Below are 24,568 nucleotides of genomic sequence, written 5' to 3' on the forward strand. Positions count from 1 at the left end.
TAAAATTGTTGACAAATGCATGGTGTATATGATGACATGTGGAAGAATGAAATACATACATATTAGTAATGATTACATATTTACTTATTATTTAAGTAAGAAATATTATATTATTATTTTATTGTTATTATATTAAACTAATTTAATAAAAGAAATAAAAGATAGAAAAGAGAAATGGAAACAGAACAGGCAAACGAAAACAGGGAGAAAGGAAAGAAAAGAAAAGGGAAGGAAAGAAAGAAAATTTGGGGTTTCAAGGTTTCAAGCTCAATTGGTAAGTCAAATTAAGTTATTTTCTTATAATTTTTGAGTTTTGGAGTTCTAGAACAAAATATTTCATGGTTTATGTTGAAATTTGGGAAGATGTTATATTTCTAGACATTGATTATGTTGAATAAATGAAAGAATTAGGGTTAAATTGATTGAACTTCAAGTTAGAAGTTAGTAAAGGATTTAATTGTAAAATAAAGTGTAAGTTTTGAATAGTAGGGACTAAATTGAAAGAATCCCGAAATTAGGGATTTATGGTGAAAATGAAGAGTTAAAATGAGTTTTTAGTAAGAATTAAGAGAGAATATGGAGTTAGATTGGAAAAATAAAATTAGTATTGATAAGGGATTAAATTAGAATTTAGGTAAAGTTTAGGCATAAATGGAAATATTTTAATGAAATTGTGTATTAATGATTTTTAATTGTTTAATTATGTAGCTAATGTCGTGCAAGAGTCATTGTCCGAGAAAGGAAAGGGGAAGGTGAACAAGGAGTGACTCGAGAAAATTTACGGTTAGTATTACCATAATTCGAATTTAATTATTAATTGTTAAAATTTAAATTAATATACATGATAAGAAAATTGAGGTGAGTATCATGATTGAATCGAATGAAATATATATATATATATATATATATATATATATATATACATATTGATATTGAATTTATTGATAATAATTGTTGAATTTTGAATAATATGTTTAGTAAATAAAAATAAGGAGAATATCAATATTTAATTGAATGAATTAAAATATGAATTGAATAAAAGTGAATTAAATTATGAATAAGTGTGAATACGTGAATTGAGTATTGACTGAAAAGTGGTTTGATTCAATCGAGGTATGATTTGTGAAATATGTATTGGTCTTGAATTGTATATTGATTTGAAAGTGGGAAGTGAATTTGAAATAGAAAATATATTGAATCAAATGGTGATTAAATTGTATAATGATTTGAATTGAAAGTATGAGAAAGTGATTGAATTGAAATGTGATTCGGAAACCCTATTAACTAGTCGGGCTGAGTCGGATATAGTTGGCATGCCATAGGATTGGAAGTGTTCAGGGATACTTCGACCTTGAGTCGATGAGACACTGGGTGTCATACTGTTACTTCGGATAGATTCGATGAGGTACTGGGTACCAACTTACTTCGGCTTTGCCGATGAGACACTGGGTGTCAACTATTGCTTCGAACTATCCGATGAGGCACTTGGGTGCCGTCTTGGTGTGTTTGGTTGGATCCGTATCCGCCAAAGTCCGAGTCATGTTAATAGGGGAAAATAAAAGAATTGAAGTAAGAATTGATATTGAATTATGAATTATGTGAATATTTGAAGGTATATGGATTGGAAATTAAAAGCAATTTGAATTGAAGTAAATTGATTTGAAATAAGACATTGAATTGAGATGTGAAAATGGAATGTGAGAATTATGGTTCAAGAAACAAATAATGATAAATTTTATGAAATAGTTTTTGGTAATATGAAATGATGTAAAAATGACAAGTGAAAATAAAATGATTTGAAATAGTGAAATAATATGTGAATTTAATTGAATACAAGTTATTGAATTTTATTTATGGATTTAATGTGTAAATTGAGTGTTAAAAGATTATAAGTGTAAAATTGAATATAAATAGAAATGATAATGAATGAGTTGATGAAATGATTGAGTTTGTATGGATTGGAATGAGTTATTAGAATGAGATGTTGAAAAATCCAATAAAATTTAGATAGTGAAACAAGGTATGAATACAATTAAATATAAGATTGAAATATTGCTTATTGTTATTAATGATCAAGTTGATTTAAAGTATGAGGCAATTAACGAATAATTGTAGACATAAATTAAATGTATATAAATTATCGATTAAAGTTATTAATTTGAATTATGGTAATACCACTGAGTATTCCCATACTCAGCGTACGGTTGTTTCCGTGCGCAGGTTAGTAGAAAACCAGTGTTCGGTCCAGCATCCAGAGTAATCCCGACCTCAGAGAAATTTAGCGATGTATTTTTCTTTTGATAACGTGGCATGTACCTAAGTAATGTTTATACCTAAGTGATGTATAGGGATTAGTCAATTTGAATGTTTGTATCTATGATATTGCTAAAGGAAGATGTGTGAGTATGTGATAATGTTTGGCTTTTAAAATGGTTAAGTATGAATATGTTTGGTAATATGTATGTTTAGATGATAAATCATGCATGGAAATCATGAAAGAGTAAAAATTTGTAAAGAAACAGATTTCAAGCAGCTACAGTGATGTGACTTTGAAAAATCACCTAGGATAGTATAAAATTAATTAGAGGGTGAATGATATATGGAATTAAAGCTTGTTGAGTCTATTTTCATGGAAAAATAACGGTTTAACAAAAGAAATTTTATATTTTGAGATATGAGAACTTTAGTGAGACAGGGTCAGAACTGTTTTTGGAGTCCTCTGTTCTAAGTTTAGAAAATCATTATAAATTGCACAAAAATGGTTATGAGTTGTAGTTTATATCTATAGATTCCTTATTGAGTATATTTTCTGTAGAAATGAGTAATAACTTCATATGAAAATCCTATAGTGAGAAAATTTATTTTTAGTGGCAAGAGGTCAGGACAGTCAAGTGGTAAAATAGGGGAGACTTTAACTAATAAACTGTACTAATTGGCTGAACCAAAAATTCTGAAAATATTATAGTAGGAATATATATGAGTCTAGTTTCAGGGAAAATTTTCGGAATTAAATTTCGAGTCCGTAACTGGATTTATAATTAATTTAGTAACTGCTGCGCGATTAGTCAGATTGCTGTAAATAGTGAAATTAATTTTCAAAACAAGTTTTTATGCTTCGAATTAGTAAGATAAGCTAAGTAATGCCTCGTACTCGACTCCGGAAACGGTCTCGGGTAAGGGGTGTTACAGAAGTATCTAAATAAAACCCTCTTCAATACTTGCATCAATTTTTCCTTGATATTTTCGTCTTTAAGAATATAACAGGTAATTCCAAAAGCATGGAAGTAGCTCATTTTTGTTTTCTTTCCTCTCCATATCTCGTATAGGGCCATTTTAGTTTTTTGCCTCAGCTACACCCTAATAATCATATAAACAATTATGTTAGCAGCCTCAACCTAAAACCTATGTGAAATTCCCTTGGCATTGAACATTACTCTTGCCATATACTTGATCGTACGATTTTTTCTTTTGATAACATTGTTATTCTAGAGAGCCTTTGGTGTTGAAAAATCATGTTGAGTTCCTTTGTTGTCATAGAAATTAAAAAATTCTTCATTCTTAAACTTCCTAAAGGCTCAAATGTCTCTGACTTCTCCTTCAGAAGCCTTACCCAAGTGAATCTTGAGTAGTTATCTACATGTACCAAAAAACACCTTTTACTGCATAAGCTTTTTGTTTCTATAAGTCCAATCAAATCCATGTGTAATAACTTAATAGAGCCAAATGTTTGAATCAGTTGCAATAAGATATTTGTCTCTCATTTTTGCTTGCCCTCCATACAATCTCTATCACTAGCTTATCAGATTTTCTAACTGCTTTGCACTTTCTTTTGTGAAATTAACCAACATACCCTAATTACACATTTACCTAATACTTATCAGGTTGGATTTTAATCCTTCAACAACGAATAAATTTTGTAGTTGAGATTTGAATTCAACATTGAGAACTCACTTTCCAAGAATCTTTTCTTTTTTTCCATCACTTAAGTTTACCCTGCTTCTATGGTTCTCCTAAAAGTCTTTGAGGCAGTATCTATTTTTAGTTATGTACCAAGAGCATAGACTAACAAACTACCAAACATGATCAGTGCAACTAGATACTTTCTTCTTATATCTTCCAGGAGCGTGTAACAATTGGGCTTGACATGATGTGAGGCACCACAGTAGTGACTCACAATTCTATGTTTATGATTGTGTAGACTCCCAATATGAATTATTTTAAGCTTTGTAGAACACTTAGCTTGGACAAAAACTCATTTGCCTTTGGAAAACACAATTGGTAGCACAATTATGTCTTTTTTATCCATATAACTCAATCCATCTCTACTAAGGTCTTTTCTACTTGTTGCAAAGATCTCATCTAGCTTACCATTACTAAATCTTAACTTTTTCAGGATAAACTATAAATCAAACAATTATTTCAAAATTGCCTCTAATTTAGATGACTTAGAATTCAAGAGAGAATGCTTTTATTCGATTTTCTTAGCAAGTTTTTTATTCTCATGTTTTAGCATTAGTTCTCATTTGTCAATCTCTCATGTATCTTGCACAACTGATCCCACTTATCCAACATGGTTTTATAAGTCTCCAAGAACTCACAATAGACTCAACATTATTATCATTGCGTTGTTTGAGTCAATTGCAACTATTGTAATAATATGATATGTGAAGGTCACATAGTTGCTAAAATGCTCATCATCTTCATCAGTTTTACTTGATGAGTAATCATCACCCCAAGAAAGACAAAGAGAATTCTTCATCAATGTATTGGCACATTCAACTTGAATATGTTGAAAACCTTGACACTCATGACATGTATTCCTTTCATATTTTTCTTTAGGTGCATCGCCATGGGTTACTACTCTTTTTCCCTTGTTCAACTTTTTAAAAGCCTTATTGAACTTTTGCGTGAGAAGTTCCAAATACTCCTACTGTTCTTTAATGGTAGTTTCACCATTAGTTGTTACAACTTGTGATGCTATGTTCTCCTCTACTTTGCCTTTACTTTTACTTGTCTCTTTAAGATCATCTAGAAGATTTGTAATGAGTCAATGAGTTCATCAATCTTTATTGTATCAATGTCTTTTTCCTCTTTTATATCAATCACCTTGATTGCAAAATGTCCAGCCAAATACTTAAGAACCTTTTCAACCAGTTTATTGTTGGAATATTCTTCGTCAATAGAAAATGCTTGATTTGTGATGTCACACAACTTAGCATAAAATTTAGATTGTATCATTTTATCTTGCATTCTTAGATTCTTAAATCTTATTATTTGCATCTAGATCTTGAATTGCTTTAAAATATTAGTTCCTTCATGAATAGTCTCAAGGATAGTCCAAGCTTCTTTGGTAGTAGTGCACTTTAAGATATGCCTAAACTTTTGGGTGGTCTACTCCATTAAAATCACATTGGGGGCCTTAGAGTTTGCATTGGCTAGTTTTTCCTCATCACTAGTCCATGCAGCTTGAGGTTTCAGAATCTTCACACTACTCACATCAATTTTTGAGGGTTCCCAACCAATCAAAATTGAACGACATGCTTTTTCATCCATAAACTTGATAAACGCCCAATCCTTTCTTTTTATTAGGCTTAGTTTGTTTCATCCACCATATGAGGTATCAAGATTAATGTGCCTTCCATCTTTACTGCAAATCAATGAAAGGATCTACACTTTGCACGTCAAGTGTCTAACTCTAATGCCAATTAAGAGTTTTTTTTCTTATTTTTTCTTTGAATTGCATGTCTAATTGCAATTGGCCTTACTGACTAATAATATAAGAATAAGTTATGGACAGAGAAGTTTGGTTACACAGTTCAGAAACAATCTACGTCTATAGGGTCTTGCCCAAAGAGTAATCAAATATAAATCTACTTGTATAATATGTGATCTAAGTTTAATTCACTCACCAAGTTGCAACCTCACTCTTATAAATAAATTAGATCGTTCTTCCTACTAAGCTTTTTCCTAGTAAGCTTGGTTACAAGCTGAACAATGAGAATAATTTGTTTACAACAATTATGCACTATACTAAGATCCTCACGTGAACAAGATAAGTGCTCTCCATCTTGTATATAAAACTATAACAAGCCTTCTCTTAAATTAGCATACAATGGCTTGTAAAATTACAATCGATGTGAATCTCTACCTCTATGAATTCATATTGATAAATTCTTCAATAAAGAATAGAATTAACAGAGAAAATTCTCAGTGTAATCTTATTTAGAAAACAAATATCTTCAGTTAAAGAAACTTGATGACATTTGAAAGTCTTCAAAAATCCTTGTTTGACTTGATTTTCTCCATGTTTTGACTTTAATAAAGTGTTCTTAACATCCTTGAAGGTATACTTAAAGAGTCTAGGTTTATTGATCAAATAATGCTAATCAAATATGTCAAGTCACATTGCCTTTCAGATGCAAATTATATTTTAACTGAAGTTACATTTGGATAGTGTAATTCTCAGTGTAATATTCTTTAGAAAACAAATATCTTCAATTAAAGGAACTTGATGACATTTGAAAGTCTTCAAAAATCCTTGTTTGACTTGATTTTCTCCATGTTTTGACTTTAATAAAGTGTTCTTAAAATCCTCAAAGGTATACTTAAAGAGTCTAGGTTTATTGATCAAATAATGCTAATCAAATATGTCAAGCCACATTGCCTTTCAGATGCAAAATATATTTTAACTGAAGCTGCATTTGGATAGTGTAACCGATACTAACAATTTTCTTTGATCCCATTCAATTATTGCGAAAAAAAATGAGATTATAATTTCTAAGTTAGATGAACCAAAGACCAAAATATATTATTTAGGTGTGATGTTTGTCAATGTGATACAAGATTAATACAACATCTATGTTAGAGTTGTGTGACCTAAACTCTAAGAGATTGCTTGGGAATCAAGCAAAATATATTTTCTTTCTAGAAGATTTAATATTTATTAGTATAATATAATTAAGATTTATTAGCATAATATTAAGATTTAACATTTATTAATATTTATTAGTCGAAACTCCTTTTGTATCATTCAAATTTGACATTAGTGAATTTCTTTTCTTCTACCCATAGTTTTTTTCTGAAAAGGTTTCCACGTAAAATATGTATGTTCTATTTTTCTTTATTTTTCTTTGCGATCTTTCTACATTTCCATTATCGACATTCAATTTTTAACAAATTGATATCAAAGCTTTTTGGGTTGCTTGTTTTCGATCATGGTAATGGCGATAATGAAGTATGATATTCTGTTGTTGGATCATAACACTAGATTCTTGTTGTGGCAGATAGAGATGCAAGCAGTTCTTACGCAGATAGATTTGGAGGATGCCCTACTAAGGTTAGATAAGATGTCATCGACATTGATAGAGGAAGAGAATAAACATAAAGATCGAAAAGCTTTAACGCAATTACATCTGCATCTGTCGAATGAAATTCTACAGGACGTGATGAAGGAGAAAATCACCGCTACATTATGGGAAAAGTTACAACAACTATGCATGTCGAAAACCTTAACTAGCAAGTTACATATGAAGCAGCGCATTTATGCTCATTGTTTGGAGGAAGGTGCGTCTATGCATGAATAGTTAACTATGTTTAAAGAAATTCTCTCGAACATAGAGGTCATAGGGTTAATTCTACTTTGTTCGTTGCCCCCGCCTTATTCAACCTTTAGAGATACAATTTTGTATAGCCGCGAATCTCTCAGAGATGATAAAGTCTATGCTTCCTTAACATCGTATGACAAGATGAAACATCTTGTGTTTGGATCCAACTCTCAGGGAGAGGGTCTCATTGTTCGTGGGAGACAAGAATAAAATACTGATGATAATCGTGGGAGAACACATGAACGAAATCCTTATGGTAAATCGATATATTCAAACAGAGGTAAAACCTATAACTTCTATAAGAAGAAAGGCACATTAAGTCTAAATGCTATAAGTTGCAGAATAAGATCAAAAGGGAAGCGACAATCAAAAGGGAAAACAATTAGAACAATTTGGTGAAGCTGATGTTGTAGAAGAATACAGTGATGGTGAACTCCTAGTTACTTCTACTAACAACCCTAAAGTGAGAAAGGAGTAGATCCTTAATTCTGGTTGTACCTTCCGTATGAGTCCCAATGGGATTGGTTTACAACATATGAAACAATGTCTGAAGGTGTTGTTTTGATGGGAAATAATGTTTCATGTAAAATCGTAAGTATTGGTACGATTAAAATTAAGATGTTCTATGGATTCGTTAGAACACTTAGTGCCATACGACATATACCAGAATTGAAGATGAATTTGATTTCGTTGAGTACTCTTGATTCAAAGGGGAAAAAGTACATAGTTGAAAGTGGGGTTTTGAAGATTAACAAGGGTTCCCTTGTTGTGATGAAAGGGTAGAGAAAGACTATCAAGTTATATGTTTTGTAAGGTTCAACTACTACTGGTGATGTAGTTGTTGCTTCCTCTTCCTTGTCAGATAATGGTTTTACTAGAATTTGACATATACGTCTAAGGCATATGAGTGAGAACGACATGTCAGAGTTGAGAAAAAGAGGACTTCTTGATAGACAAGACATTAGTAAACTGAAGTTCTATGAGCACTGCATTTTTGGGAAGCAAAAGAGAGTTTGATTCACCAGAGGAATCCATAACATGAAGGGAAAGCTGAATTATATACATTCTGATCTTTAGGGACCATCTAGAGTGCATTCGAGAGGTGGCGCTAATTATATGCTGACAATATTTGATGATTTTTCTAAAAAGGTTTAGGTATTTTTCCTGAAGAAAAAAATGATGTGGTTTCCACATTTAAGGCTTGAAAAAATATGATCGAGAAGTAGATAGGAAAATAGATAAAACACGTCCACACAGATAATGACTTGAAATTTTATTCTGATGAGTTTAATGAATTGTGAAAATCAAAAGGGATTGTGAGACACTTAACAGTTCATCATACTTCACAGCAAAACGATGTTGCAGAAAGAATGAATAGAACAATCATGGAAAAGGTTCGATGTATGTTGTTGAATGCTTATTTATCGATGTCGCTTTGGGCTGAAGCGGCCTCTACTGCAGTTTTTTATTAATCGGTCTCTGTCCATTGCCATTGAGAAAAAAACTCCACAAAAGGTATGGTTTGGTAATCTTACAGATTATTCTGATTTGAAGATTTTTGGGTGTCCTGCGTATGCTCTTGTTGATAATGGGAAATTGGAACCTAGATCCATTAAATGTGTTTTTCTAGGTTATAAGGTTGTTGTTAAAGGATATAAGTTATGGTGTCCTAAAAATAGAAAAGTTATGATTAGCAATGATGTTCTTTTTGATGAAATTATTATGCTGCATAACTTATCTCTTAAAGACTATTCCAATAAATACCAGCAAATTCCAAGTACACATGTGAAGCAAGTGGAGCTATAGATTGATCTAGAATATACAACAGTGTCTACTCCTCATGTTAGTACAAAAACTCAAAGTAGAGTTACTTCTTCACCACAATATTCTATTGCCAATAACAGACATAAAAGAGAAATTAAACCTCCAAAAAGTTATGCCGAGGCTGATCTAGTTGCTTATGCTTTAAACGTGGATAAAGATATAAATACAAATCAAGAAACATTTACTTATTCAAATTAAACCTTCAAAGAGATATGTTGAGGCTGATCTAGTTGCTTATGGTTTAAATGTGGATGAAGATATAGATGTAAATCAAGAAACATTTACTTTTTCTGAGGCAGTTAGCTATGAAGATTTAGGAAAGTGGATGTTTGGCATGCAGGAAGAGATGGAATCGCTCCATAAGAACAGAACATGGGATCTAGTGAAGCTTTCTAAGGGTAAAAAGGTTGTTCATTGTAAATGAGTGTTCAAGAAGAAAGAAGGGACCCTAGGAATTGAAAAACCCAGATATAAAGCAAGGCTAGTTGTAAAAGGTTACAGTTAAATTCCAAGTGTAGATTTCACAGATGTGTTTTCTCTAGTTGCGAAGCATAGTTTGATTCGAGCCTAACTTGGTTTTGTGGCCATGTATGATTTGGAGCTTGAACAATTAGATGTAAAAAAAATATTCTTATATGGAGACCTTGAGGAAGATATTTACATGCAACAATCAAAATGTTTTATAGTCTCAAAAAAGGAGGACTATGTCTGCTTGTTGAAAAAGTCCTTTTATGGCTTGAAACAGTCACCAAGGCAATGGTACAAGAGGTTTGATTCTTTTTTGACTACTCATAATTTCAAAAGAAGCAACTTTGACATTTGTGTTTATTTTAAGAAAAATAGTAATGGTTTTTTTGTGTATCTACTCCTATATGTTGTTGACAAGTTGATAGAAGCCAAAGATGAAAGAGAGATAAGAAAGGTCAAAGCCCAGCTTAGTAAAGAATTTGAGATGAAAGATTTGAGAGTAGTAAAGAAGATATTTGGTATGGAGATTCTTAGAGATAGAAAAGCATGTAAATTGTACCTAAGTCAGAAAAGGTACATTGAGAAAGTTCTTCACAGGTTCAATAAGCAGAACACCAAGCCTATTAGTACTCCATTAGCAGCCCACTTTAGACTTTCATCAGTTTTGTCTCCACAATCAGATGATGAGATTGACTGCATGTCATGTGTTCCATATTCTAGTGCAGTGGGATCTCTCATGTATGCTATGGTTTGCTCACGTCCAGATTTATCATATGTAGTTAGTGCATTTAGTAGATACATGGTGAATTCTGATAAAGAACACTGAAAAACAATTCAGTGGATTTTTAGATAATTACAAGGTACTACTAATGTTTGTTTATAGGTCGGAAGAACTAGAGAATGAGTCTTTGGGTATGTTGATTTTGATTTTTCTGGAGACCTTGATAAAAGAAGATCTCTCACTGGGTATGTCTTTATCATTGGGGGTTACGCAATCAGTTGGAAAGCCACTTTGCAAACTATAGTTGCTTTGTCTACTAATGAAGCTGAGTACATGGCGATTACTGAGGCTTGTAAAGAAACTATTTCATTAAAGGGACTCTTTGGTGAACTCAATAAAGACCTTCATATCAGTACAGTGTTTTGTGATAGTCAGAGTGCCATCTTCCTTACAAATGATCAAATGTTTCATGAGAGAACAAAGCACATTGACATTCGGTATCATTTTCTGCATGATATTATTACTCGTGGTGATTTGTTGTGAGCAAAGTTAGTACTCATGTAATCCTGCAGATATGATGACTAAGTCACTTCCTATAACTAAGTTTGAGCATTGCTTGGACTTGGTTGATGTTCGTTGTTGAAGAATACCCTTAAAAGTTTTCGTGAAATAAGTGGAGAACTTGTTCGTTGAAAATTCGTGTCAAGGTGGAGATTATTAGAGTTGTGTGACCCAAATTCTAAGCGATTGCTTGCAAGTCAAGCAAAATATATTTTCTTTCTAGAAGATTTAGTATTTATTAGTATAATATATTTAGCATTTATTAGCATAATATATTTGACATTGATTAGAATTAGGTTTTTTCAATCTATAAATAGATGTAGTCGAAACTTCTCTTGTATCATTCGAATTCGACATTAGTGAATTTCTTTCTCCTCTGCACGTGGTTTTTTTTTCTCGAAAGGGTTTTCACGTAAAATTTGTATGTTCTATTTTTCTTTCTTTCTCTTTGCGGTTTCTCTACATTACCATTATCAACGTTCAATTTTTAACAATCTAAAAAATCCAATGAATTTCATTGCTATTTTATTTGGTTTTTTCTAATATGATTTCAATTAATTTTATTCCAATAGGTAGCATACTAAGTTCCCAATGTATTATGACACTGAATCGACATTTGGTTAGGTAATGCCGGTATGAGATGTTGATGGGAGATGGCAATGCCTTGCCAAAATTAGCCATTTTTTAAATTTTTAGCGGTTCACTATTTTATATTAAAAATGTTAAAAATTAATATTATGCGTCCAATACATTTATATTTAATTTAAATTATTTAAAAAATCATTGAGAGTGGACTGATTATTAGCTCGATTGACATGAATATTGTTGCCAATATAAAATGATGTGGGTTTGAGTGCGCTAAAGTGCATTATATCGTTGTATAAAAAAGAATAGATATAATCAAAATATATAAGAAGATTTTTAAAAAAAAAAAATCATTGAAAGTTTATATTTCCACAGCCCATGTTGGAACATGGGTCGAATACAACACTATATATTAAAAGCTATTTTTTTTAATTGTATATGTCAATTAAAATATATTAAATTTTTTAAATTTTTAATAGTTGTATGAATTGTATAAGAAAAAAATATAAATTAATTATTCAAAAAATTTGTTAAAACTAAAAAGTGAAACAATAATTAAAAGAAATAAATTTCAACCCATAAATAGGAGGATAATGCATTTCAACACATTCAAACTCACGTCCTCCTGTATTGGCAACAATGCCCATGCCAATTGAACTAAAACTCAATTGTCATGTAACGCAATTATTAATATAACGTCATTTTATGTTTATATATTGCATACAAAAATAATTACATTTATCTAATATATAAATAAATTGATGTATTTAATCGTTTAAATGTGTATGATTGAATCAAAATGAAAGTTTCATGTATACATTTGAACCATAATAAAAGTTTCATTTGTATAATTGCACCAAATCAAAGTTAATGTATCAAATTGCACATTGAATCAAAGTTCATGTATAATTTTGAGATTTGTCCCTAATTATAAAATGCAAAACTTTAAATTCAATACTTTTAAGAATTATAAAACATTAGCCGATTGAGTTTGGTTCAGTTGACATCGACATTATTGCCAGTCCAAAAGGACGTGACTTTAAATACACTGAAACGCATTAACAAATTATGTTTGGTAATTAATTTAATAAACATAATTAAATTCAAATTCAAATATTTTTAATAGTTTTTTTTAAATTAATCTAAATTTTTTTGTAATATAGAAATAAAAAATTATTATAAATTATCTTATTCTAAAACTTTTAACATTGATTATAAACTATGAAATTAAAAAATTATTTTAAAACTTTTAAAAGTAATTTAAATCTATTTATAAATTTTCTGTTATGAAACTTTTAAACTTTTATCATTATTTATATTGCAAAATATGTTGGTAAATATATTTTAAAATTAATTTTAAAAATAGCAGAATTCTTAAAATTATTTTAAAATTTAAAGTTTATGTATTCAGTTAAATTTTAGTGTGAGTATTTGATACACTAGCAATGTATTTTTTTTTATTTCACAAGTAATTTTAAAAAATTGACATGTGTCTCTTTTTTAATATTTTTTAATATTTTACTATAGACACTTGTCAACCCCTCGATCTTATTTGTAGAGTTTAAGGATTTCACTGACGGTGTACCAAATAATTTTCCTAAATTTTATTTAGTATGTTTAGATGTGGATAAAAACCATATTAAGGACGAAATTGCATAAACCCATAACTGCATCCAAGGGCTGAATTGAACAAATAAAAAACATGTTGTAAGACTCAAATGTACATAAATTGAAACCTAAAGTATTAATTAAAATTTAAAAATAAAACTTTGAGGGATTTAAAATAAAATTATCTTCTCTTTCCATCTTTCACTGCTCATATAGATACGTCTTTTTTTATAGGGATTTCTAAACCCCTTCATTTAACGTATTCCACGTTTCAATTGCCATTGTTTGGTTTAAGAACTCGTACCGAAATAAAATAATTTAATAGGTTTAACATTTTTTAGTTAAAATGTAAATAAATTAATCTTTATAAGTTAAATTAAAGAGCAAATAAGTCTTTTCTATTAAAAATTTCACTACTTCTATTGTTAAAAATTGGCATGGCTGAGGAAATAACTTGATAGATGCACGTCACGTGTACCTCATTCTAACATATATGGACCAGTTTTTAATAGTAAAAATAAATTAAATTTTTAACAAAATGACCAATTTGTTCTTTCGTCTAATTTATGAGGACTAATTTGCCCATTTTTAAGTAGAGGGGGCAAAATGCAATCCAGATCATAGTATAAGGACAACCATGGTACTTTTAACGAAGTAAGAGATATGACTGTTAAGAACTAAACTCGACCTCTCATATCACATAACACAATAATCTTACCATTAAACAAAGGAATTGCTAGCTACACAAATATATATATATATATATATATATATATATATATATATATAAAATGAAGAAGAAGAATGAGATTACATCAATAGGGTTTAAACCTTGATCATAGGAGTGTCAAATAAAGGCCTTAATGATTGCTTCCTTTTCTTGTTAATATATATATATATATATATATATATATATATATATATATATATATATATATATCTCGGGAAAAAGGAAAAAGAATGATAAAGTTTGAACCCACTTGATGTAGATGTTATACAAAACTTCAATCACTATTCTAAATAAATCTTAATAGAGCCAACACTTTTTTTACTACTAACTAATGAAATTATGTGATGAGTCCTAATCATATGATCATTTTGGACTATATCTTACTTACATTTGCTTAATTTCTAGAATATTTTTATATATTTTAAATTCATTTTAGTGATTTGACTTTCTTATGTTTGTATTGTAAATATTGTGTGTTTTAGTGTTTTTCATGTATTTAGTTTCAATAAAACATTCCATGTGAAATAATTTGCAAGTAAAACATGTTTGGGAAAAAGATATTAATACATGGAACCATGAGATTAAATGTACTAAGCCTAAAGTTGATCCAAGATGAGGAGTGAAAGTTCAATGTTCAAAGATTCAAATTTTGTAATTTGGACACATTTAGAACTTCCAGTCAGAACACTTCTTAGTGTTTCGATCCTGTCTCTAGCTTCATGTCTCCATTTTGAGTGTACTTTATATCATCAGAAAGGGAATTTAAAGTTCTATTCAAATATTGGAACACCAACACCAAAATGCATCAAGAAGAAATCCAAAAGTAAAGATAAAGTTACAAGTTTCACAATGATGGAAAGTTTTGGCACATTTTCGTGTTTGGATCATATATCCTAACATAGAGTTGAAATTTCTACAGTGAACATACAAGATGCATACCGTCGACCAACTTTCTTGGACTTTTTCCATTGGGAGACATTAACTTGGACAAAAGAAGTTATCAATTAATATATGAAAAATGACTCAAAAGATGATAAAAAAGTGGGCCTAGAAATTTATTACTAGCAGATCCTTTACATTGTCATTTTTCTCTTCACAAACCTCTATAAATAGCCTTTGGTTTCAGAATAGGAGGCATCTGGAAGTGGAAAAAAAGAGATAATTTTCTTGTTAGTATTTATTTATTTCTTTATCCTTGTAAAATCTCAAGTTTCTTATATCTAATATGTTTTTTTTCATATAAGTTTGAGTTGTTTAATTTTATTATGCTATTCTAAATTTTTAATCTTGAGGTGAAAGGAAAGCTCTTGGCAAATATTAAGGTAAATTTCATATTCATCATTTGAGCTAAAATTAATTATCAATCACTTGTTATAATCATACTTGTAAAGTAAGATATTTTATTTATTATAGACAATATATGACACAATGAATGTTTGGATAAATTAACCTTGATTTGTTGTAGACATATAAAAATGACATAATAAATATTTGAAATCTTTTTTATAAGTCTTGAAGTTATCAAGTGATTATAATACCATATTTTATATTTTTGGACTGAACTTAAGCAGTTGAACTATCATATTGCATCATCATTTGCTTATGCATTCATTTGTCAAACTCTTGGACTTATTGGGCAATCATTTTGGACACTCCCTTGACGGATATACTTTTGCTCATGGATTCATATGCTTAATTATTGGACGTACATTGCTAGATTATTCGATCGAGACCTCCCTTTTTGTGTGGATTCTAATTGAGTAATAACATTGAGTACTAAAATATAAATCTTAACATGACACCAAGAGTTGATCCTCTAACCTCAGTAAATTTTCTTACAGATATTTGTTTTTATTATTTTTAGTTAATTTCTTGTGTTGACTTTTATTTTTATTTCTAAGTGACTGATAATTAATTTTAGCTCAAATGATGAGTATGGAATTTACCTTAATATTTTCCAAGAGTTTCACCCACGAAATTAAACAACTCAAACTTATATGAAAAAGACATATTAGATATAAAAAACTTGAGATTTTATAAGGATAAAGAAACAAACAAGTACTAACAAGAAAATGATCTCCTTTTTTTTTTCCACTTCCAAATGCCTCCTATTCTGAAACCAAAGGCTATGTATAAAGGTTTGTGAAGAGGAAAATAACAATGCAAAGGGCTTGCTAGTAATAAATTTCTAGGGCCACTTCTTTGTTATCTTTTAAGTCATTTTTCACATGTTAATTAATGACTTCTTTTGTCTAAGTTAACGTCTCTCAATGGGAAAAGTCCAAGAAAGTTGATTGATAGTCTGCATATTGTATATTCATTGTAGAAATTTTAACTCCAAACTCCAAATCTATTAGGAGATATGATCCAAATACGAAAATGCATCAAAACTGTTCATCAATGTGAAACTTGTAATTTTATCTTTACTTTTGGATTTCTTCCTAATGCATTTTGGTATTGATGTTCCAATATTTGAATAAATCTTCAAATTCTCTTTCTGACAATATAAAGTACACCCAAAATGAAATCTTGAAGGTCAAGACATGATCGAAACAATAAAAAATGTTCCAACTAGAAATTCCAAATGTGTCCAAATTATAAAATTTTAATTTTTAAGCATTCAACTTTCACTTACAATCTTACATTAACTTTAAGTTTAGTGCATTTAATCTCATAGTTGTATGTATTGGAATTATGTGGCATGATGAAACTATTTGTGATATTAATTGTCTTGTGAACACAAAATGAAATCAAATAGCCAATCTTCGAGAGTAGGGTGAAAACACTTTTCATAATCAAATGTATTTAATTGATTGACTGATAAAGACTTCTCTTTTAGGAAAAATCGACTAAACTCAGTGTTTCCAAGGAAACCTTCACTTTGAATGATTTAATTATAAAATAAAAATAAAATGATCTAATTAGACATATATAACCTGTTTTGGCTGAGAAAATGTTAGATGATTACTCAAAATTGAGATGTAATGTTTCACAAGTAGTTTGTTTTGGTATATTGATAATATATATTTTTAATTTTAAAATGATCACGTATTTCACTTTTTTATATATTTATTTTAGTAAAAGAAAGAAAAATTTCGTTTACTTTTAAAGATATTATTTTTTACAAAAAAAAATTCACTCATCCTTCTATTTTAAATTTAAATTTATTATAATTATTCTTTGTTTATGTTTAAGGAAGAGAATCTAGTATGTATACACATATACACACACTCACACACTTGTTAAGGACTGACAGAGACTTAAGTAAATGATTGTGTTTTAAGCAGATGTCGAAAAGATTAGACCCCTTTTGTCACTCACCAACCCAACCCAACCCAACTAGTGATGTCCACTGTAAAAAAGGGCTGGTCATTATTGCTTTTTAGGTCATGACATCTTAGGTTTCTAAATCACATAATTTCCTCCTTTTTCAATTTTTATTTTTGATATTAGTTTTTATTAAAAAAACCCAATAATGGAGATTTAAAATGGAAATCCTGATATGAAAATAGAAAGTTGGTGTTGGTTGTTGCAACTTGACAAAAAGGACTTTATTCCACTTTCCAAACTATATTACTCCTATTGCATTGCTTACCTGTCCTTGATGAAAAAAAAAAAACCCTTTAAAAACAGTGCAAATAGAACACTTTTGGACCACAAAATAACCAATCACAGTAAATAAATTTTGTATAGAACCGGTAAGATAAAATATACCCCTTGCAAAATTAGGGAAAAAAAACAAGAACTATGTGATAAATTGTTAGCTTGGAAGGTAAAATTAAAAATAAATTCAATGGTAACTGTTGTTACAAGATTTGATGAAAGAGATCAAAAGTGGTTCACATGAACGTGTTGATAGTCATTAGTGGAAGTTTTAGGCGAGCCAAAGTTTAGAGATATTTGAGCGGAGTATCTTTGAAAAAAGGAGGAGCTTATATAGACGAGGGGTTTAGCGTGGGTTCCGTCTAAATAGATACCTCACAGTGGTAGACTTAGTGCTCTACTTGAACATAATTGAGTATGGTCTAGTGTCATGGGACTAGACATTTAGTCTCACAATCTGTGCAGCCTTAGGTGATTCTTTCGATTTAAACACGCTTAAGTCAGCCTAATTCTCACAAAGTGAGGATTCTCGCAGAATTCCACCAAGACATCAATTTATATAGCGGAAGCAGCACAAGCCAAAAAGAGTGCTCAAAAGAACAGAATCGCCACAGAAAAACAATGCACAAGAGATGATTGAGTAAATACTCTCAATTGTATTCACACACAAAGAATATAGGATACAATAGATGATTTAAAATTGAGGGGGAGGCTTTCTATTTATAGTTGAACTCCCCCAAATTCAATGGTCTAGCTAAATTTACATCGACGGATGAGATGAAGCCTATCCCTACAATTAAGGGATTTACAAGATTATACAATCGAATCTAATCTAATCTTATCAGATATTATTCTCCTCAATATTCTAAGATTAGTTTCTCTATTTACCAAGGTAGCCTAAATTTTCATATTTTCTTCATTGGGCCACCTAGGCTTCAAATAGACAGACTTCTTCAATAGTTCTTTCAATCGGATCAGTTCTCGTGGATCAAATGATCCCCATCTAACCGATAGACCTCCATGGGATTCATTTTGTGCGATGGTCACGAGCTTTGCACATTGGCCCATGACACTATCTCTATCCTTGTAGAGTTAGTGATAAAGTAATGGGGGATTTTATTAGATGTAATGGGAGTAACTCTTGAATAAGTATTAATCACGTGAGTGTCTTAATTGTATGAGCTTTTGTGGACAAAACTTTCTTACGATTTTTTACTATTGAGGTTGATAAACAATTTTCAACCCTAAAACTTGATTTCAAACAAAAAAAAAGGGTAAACAAGCAACTTCAAACCAAACCTTGATGTAATTTGGTAAAAAAGTTATGGGGTTGGACCTAATAAAGTGTCCTAGATGAAATAATTGTGTATAGCAGTAATGTATCAAAATTTTACTGTTAATATTTCATCTTATAAATATGTCTTTTTTCCCAAGTTGAGCAAACACACTTTTGGTATGTCTTATCCGATTTGGATTTGAGACATGTTTAAAAAATTCACAATCAAAGCTTGCAAGGTGGAATCTTTTATTATTGCGAATCATTGGATTTGATTTTTCTTGTACCAAATCTAAAGCTAGATAGTCCCTTTTAAGATAAATCAAAAAAAAAATTTACTGATGTTATATCCCTACGCCAAACAAACACATGTCAGCCCAAAAGGCATCATTGACTCCGCATTGACTTCCTGAGCATGACTACTCATCCTATTTCAAATGGAACCATCCACCCGAGCTTAAGGCTGAATGTTATCCTAAAGTGAACACATTTCCAAAGCAATAAAAAGTCTATTTAGGCTAAACTACCCCATACTGAGAGAGTCCTATGATATGTGCCAATGATTATCCATTACACATGTAACACTATATACTCGACTCAAATTACTGCATCTGGATGTCGACTGTTACAAAACTTAAAAATTTAACAAAATATTTACTATAGGCGTAATGCCATTCTAAAATGTGCTTCTTATACATTTATTTATTATTCTTAGAACAAAAGATTAATGAAAGAAAATGTCTAATAATTATATCATATTTTCAAAAATTCCATATGACGTTACAACTTAAAACTTTGTTAAAAATAGACTTTTCATTGTGTAGAGTACTAAGTGCCATATTCCTAAGGTGTCTCTTGCATGCATAATATCGCAACTCAAACTGCCACTCTAGTGCATTCCTTCCTGATATAATCCCTCCTGGCATTCCAACTATTTACTCAGAACCTGCATTGTAAGACCCAATTTCTGCCCGGGGCCCAAAACCAATACAAACCCAAATAGACCTCAGCCCAAATACCAATTAAAACAAAAAAAAACTAAAAAAACCTAAAGCCCAAACAACACAACAACAACAACCCACAAACTAAAAAATTCACAGAAAACCCTAGCTCTCCTAAGCCTCCTAGCGCTGCACGCCTCTGCCATGCCTGGCTGCCACCACAGTTTTCCCCATGCGTCTGATGCCCACTACCACGCCTCTGCCTCCTGCAAGAAAACAACAAAGTAGAAACGACAAATATGCAATCAAAACCATAAAACGACAATATTGTAAAACTTAGGGATTTTAAATCGGCTATAAAAGGCCGAATAGGGGATTGTATTGCTTATTCTGGCATTTTTTTACGAATTTCAAAAATAGAAACAAAGGTTGTTGTCTTCTCTAATTCTTTTTTTTTTGAATTATTTACTTATTTTATTTATAAATTTTTTTAAAAAAATCTGATTTTAAAACTAGTACTAAAAGAAAAGATAAAAAGGGAAAAGGAACTTACCAGAGAGGCCCCGTGACCGCTTTGTCGGAGGGCTGACCTCCATCGCCAGGGCCAAAGGTTGAAGCAAGAGAGGCTTCGCTCTCTCCTTTTTTTTGTGGGAAAGGAGGCGCTCCTACCAAAACCTGAAAAACGGGCTTAAAGGCCTTGCTTCGGGAGACGTTGGTCGCCGTTCTCAGGGTGCCGAGGCAGCGTGCGGTGGTCTGGCATTTGGGCCTCCCAGAGCCGAGGCAAAAACCCTAACAGAGAAAAGGGGGAGGCCCTTTTAATTTTTTTCTGTTTTCTTGTAGGGAATGAAATAGCAGAAAATTTTTTTAACTTTTATGGGGATTGCAGCACGACGTCGTTTGGGGCTTTTTTCAGTGGTCTCAAAATGACGCCATATAGGACCACCCGTTTGCGCGACCCGACCCGCTTTAAGATCCGCACATTTCTGCGGTGAAGGGGTTATTTACGCTCGGGGTCCGTCCTCTTTTGCACCGAGGTGCAATCAGCCCCTTCTGTTTCTTTTATTTTGGCCCGATGATTTAATTCGGGTTTCATTTTAATCTACGCTGAACGCCGCGTTTTGGGGATGGGGAATATTTCTCAATTAGTCCCTCATTCTTGGCGCGCGCAACTTTAAACCCCCAAATTTTACTCAAATTTCAATTGAATCCTTAACGTCCAATTCCAACCTTTTACCAATATTACTTCATTTGAATTTTTATATTTATGATTCCCTTTTATCAATTTATATTTTATTTATTTTATTTCATTTTTATTATTCATATTAAAATGTTTGATATTGGCTACTTTAAATTGTTTCATATATTACCTATTTAAATTGCTTTTTATCTTATTTTATTAAATGTTTTACGTGTATTATTTACTTTAGATTTTATATCATTTCCTTTAAACTGTTTTGTGCAATGTTTGTTAAATTGATTGGAATTGTTTATTGCAAACTATTATATGTTTTAGTTATGTTAAATTGTACATTGTTAATTTTGAGTATTTTGCATTATTCATTTTAAATCTTTATTATTTACTCTAAATTGTGGTTATGTTATCTTAGTTCATTCATTTTGATTATTAGTTAGCATTAAAGTATTGTACATCGTGCGATTATCGCTATCATACGAGTTATGAATTGTTACTCGTATTTTTATAATTTGTCACCCCATCAACGCAACCCTTTGGTTCACGCATTATTTCAAACATTACATTTTTTACCCAAACATGCAAAAAATGAAAATTTCAAATAAGGCAATATTTTTTGTATTGGCGATTCGAGAAAATTGTACTCTAACTTACGGGGTTTCGATTTTCGTGATAAATCTAAATATACGAATCTTTTCAAACTTAAGTTTTCAAACGATCTCGGGAATTAATAAAAGATCGTGTTCTAACTTATGGAATATGGCCTTTTCTAAAATCGAGATAATCGAATGTCTTTCAAATAAGTAAATTTTTCAGCATGTATTCTCGTATCGGGAATTCGATACGTTGTGTCCTAACGCATTGGATATGACATGTTGTTTTCCCGAGGTGAGGATTTCTCTAAAAAATAATAAGGCAATATGTTGCATTTGGAAATTCGATAATACGTGTCCTAACGTGCTGGGTTTCGATTTCTTATTTGACCAAATAGCCAAATATCCTCTTAAGATTTCAAAGTATGGGTTTTGGAAACCATAAGGTAATCTCGGTTTCGAGGGTTTAAAGTATTGTATCCTAACGTGTTGGATGTGATATTCCTTCAAAACAAGAGAATCTTAAATTTTGACCCCTGTTATTCAAGTTTTCTAAGGATCGTTTTTTAAAAACTCTTCAAAGTTTTCAATCATCGACATTAAGATACCAATCAATCAACTAGGTACCAATTTTTGGGCGTTACAAGGGTGCTTCTCCTTCCTCGTACGCAACTGACTCCCGAACCTATTTTTCTGAATTTCGTGGACCAAAATCGTTGTTTTAATAAAAATCAAATCGTTATTAAACAACCACTTTTCGAGGTGAACCGATCACACCTCATCAAAAAGATTGGTGGCGACTCCCATATTCGTTTTCATTTTAAAACCAAGTCGACCCCATTTTTACAAAAAAAATAGTGTCAACAGCTTAGCGACTCCACTGGGGATTTAAAAAGAGAATCAAGCCATGTGTTGATTATTTTTTGTCTTTTTGTCGAAAATCAAAAATTTGGTTTAAATTTAAAATCCTTTCATTGCATTTCATTTGTTTTGAGTTGTAGTTTTCATCATGTTTTGTACTTTAATTTTTTATATCTCTACACATTGCATTACATGACCGTGGGTCACACCCTTTTAAGTGGGAGTGAGAAACTATTTCTTAGTGAGGTATTCACCTCCGTGCAGGATAGTGGATCACTTTCGGGATACATTTGTACCTATGTCTTCGTGAGATTTTCATCTCTGTGCAGCCATAGGGAAATGTATTCCCCTGAACTGAACTCGGTCCATATGAGCCTATAATGGGTGAGGATCGAGGAATCTGTCGGTTCGGGTACCTTTACTTTAGAACCAAACCGCATATTGTGAGCCCTAAGAACTTACCCTAGGTAGAACCAGGCCAAACCCTAATGAACACCAGAATAGGTGCTCTATTTGTTTCTTTCTTACTTACTTTTGCTTTGTACTAACCCGTTTCATTTTATTTCGGTTATGATTGTATTGCATTATATTTTTTATCAATTAGAAAAGAGGTGCTGATTCACGTTCAAGTATCTAAACAGAGAACTTGTCATAAGAAAATAAGTTTCTTGATAAAATAGAAGACAGTGCGGTCGTCCGAATATGGTCCGAGAAAACGTAACGAGGGAAGGGCGTTAGTCTGGTGAATGAGTACACGACTTTGCCTCGTTGCCCGAAGACTCAAGCTGACGAAGACTATTCGAGAGCCGCTAGCGCCAACTTTCTTAAAGAAACCAATGAGCATCACGAGAATGAGTGAACAATGGGTCGCAGCTCGGATCAAGCAAAAAAGAGATAGAGGAGGTGCCCCTTTGAAGCGTTTTCGAGATTCAATCTTAACATATAGATTTGAGGAAAAGGATCGATGTCTTTACTTCAAGTATTAGGACAATGCCGTATATGTAAATATTTGTTTTATGTAAAGAGATTTGTTTTCTAGAAAAGTTGTTCTAATAGAATTGAATTAAGATCAACGCCTCTTTTTGCATCAACATTACATTTCATTGCATACAATAAATTTCCTAAAATCCAAAAGTACGTCGAGTTTAGAACTCTAGTACAGAGACAGATGGATGATAAAGAATTGGAATTCTTTGAATATATCAATGGTTCGGAAGGTAAAGATGTTTGTGCCTTTGAAGAAAGAACTAAAAAAAACCTATCAGGAATTTGTTTCTACATCCCTAGAGGCGTTCCGAACAACGGGACTGTGGAGGAGATTCTTGTAGTTTTTAGGACCATTTCAGAGTAATATTCAGAACACTCTTGTTGCTCTAAGCCTGGGAGCAATAGAAAATTCTTTTGTGAAAAAGACACATGTCCACTATTTTTTATTTCAATGAAATGCATATTTGTATTTTGTCTTGGAAAACATTTTTTTGTTCCTTCCATTTCATTCATACTCATACCACACAAATAATTCCCCTTTGATTCATTGGTTCTTTGAGTCTTATTTCGTTCCTTTAACAAGTCTCTAAATATCAATGATATGAGCGACACTGCTATTGACTCAGAACTTTCTTTTGAGCAAGATATGTGTCTAGAGGAACCTCAGGACTTTGAAGATGATCGAGACTGTTTCTTATTTCCTGATTTGTTAATGATGGTAGAACAAGTCGAGAAACAGATCCTGTCTTACAAAGAATCAGTAGAAATTGTGAGTTTAGGAAAAGAGAAAGAGGTGAAGATCAGAGCTTGTATCACCACAGATACAAAGTGAGACGTCATTGAGTTACTCCAAAAAATTCAAAAATGTTTTCGCATGATCGTATCAAGATATGACTGAGCTACTAAGACGTGTGGACACAGTGGAGGCAAAAAAATAAAAACAAAAAAAAACATCTACTGGGGCAACTCATTTCTCATTAGTATATGGAATAGAGGCAGTTTTACCCATTGAAG

At 31.4% G+C, this 24,568-nt stretch overlaps 1 long non-coding RNA gene across 1 annotated transcript; it reads left to right on the top strand.

Annotated features, from left to right (window-relative positions):
- The first annotated feature begins 231 nt into the window (after positions 1–231).
- Positions 232–2,456, top strand: LOC128042393 (uncharacterized). The gene is made up of 3 exons (XR_008197725.1): positions 232–274; positions 709–783; positions 2,221–2,456. It is a non-coding gene; the product is annotated as an uncharacterized LOC128042393 (long non-coding RNA).
- Positions 2,457–24,568: the final 22,112 nt, after the last annotated feature.

The sequence above is a fragment of the Gossypium raimondii genome, chromosome 7 (assembly GCF_025698545.1).
Source record: "Gossypium raimondii isolate GPD5lz chromosome 7, ASM2569854v1, whole genome shotgun sequence".
NCBI lineage: Eukaryota > Viridiplantae > Streptophyta > Magnoliopsida > Malvales > Malvaceae > Gossypium > Gossypium raimondii.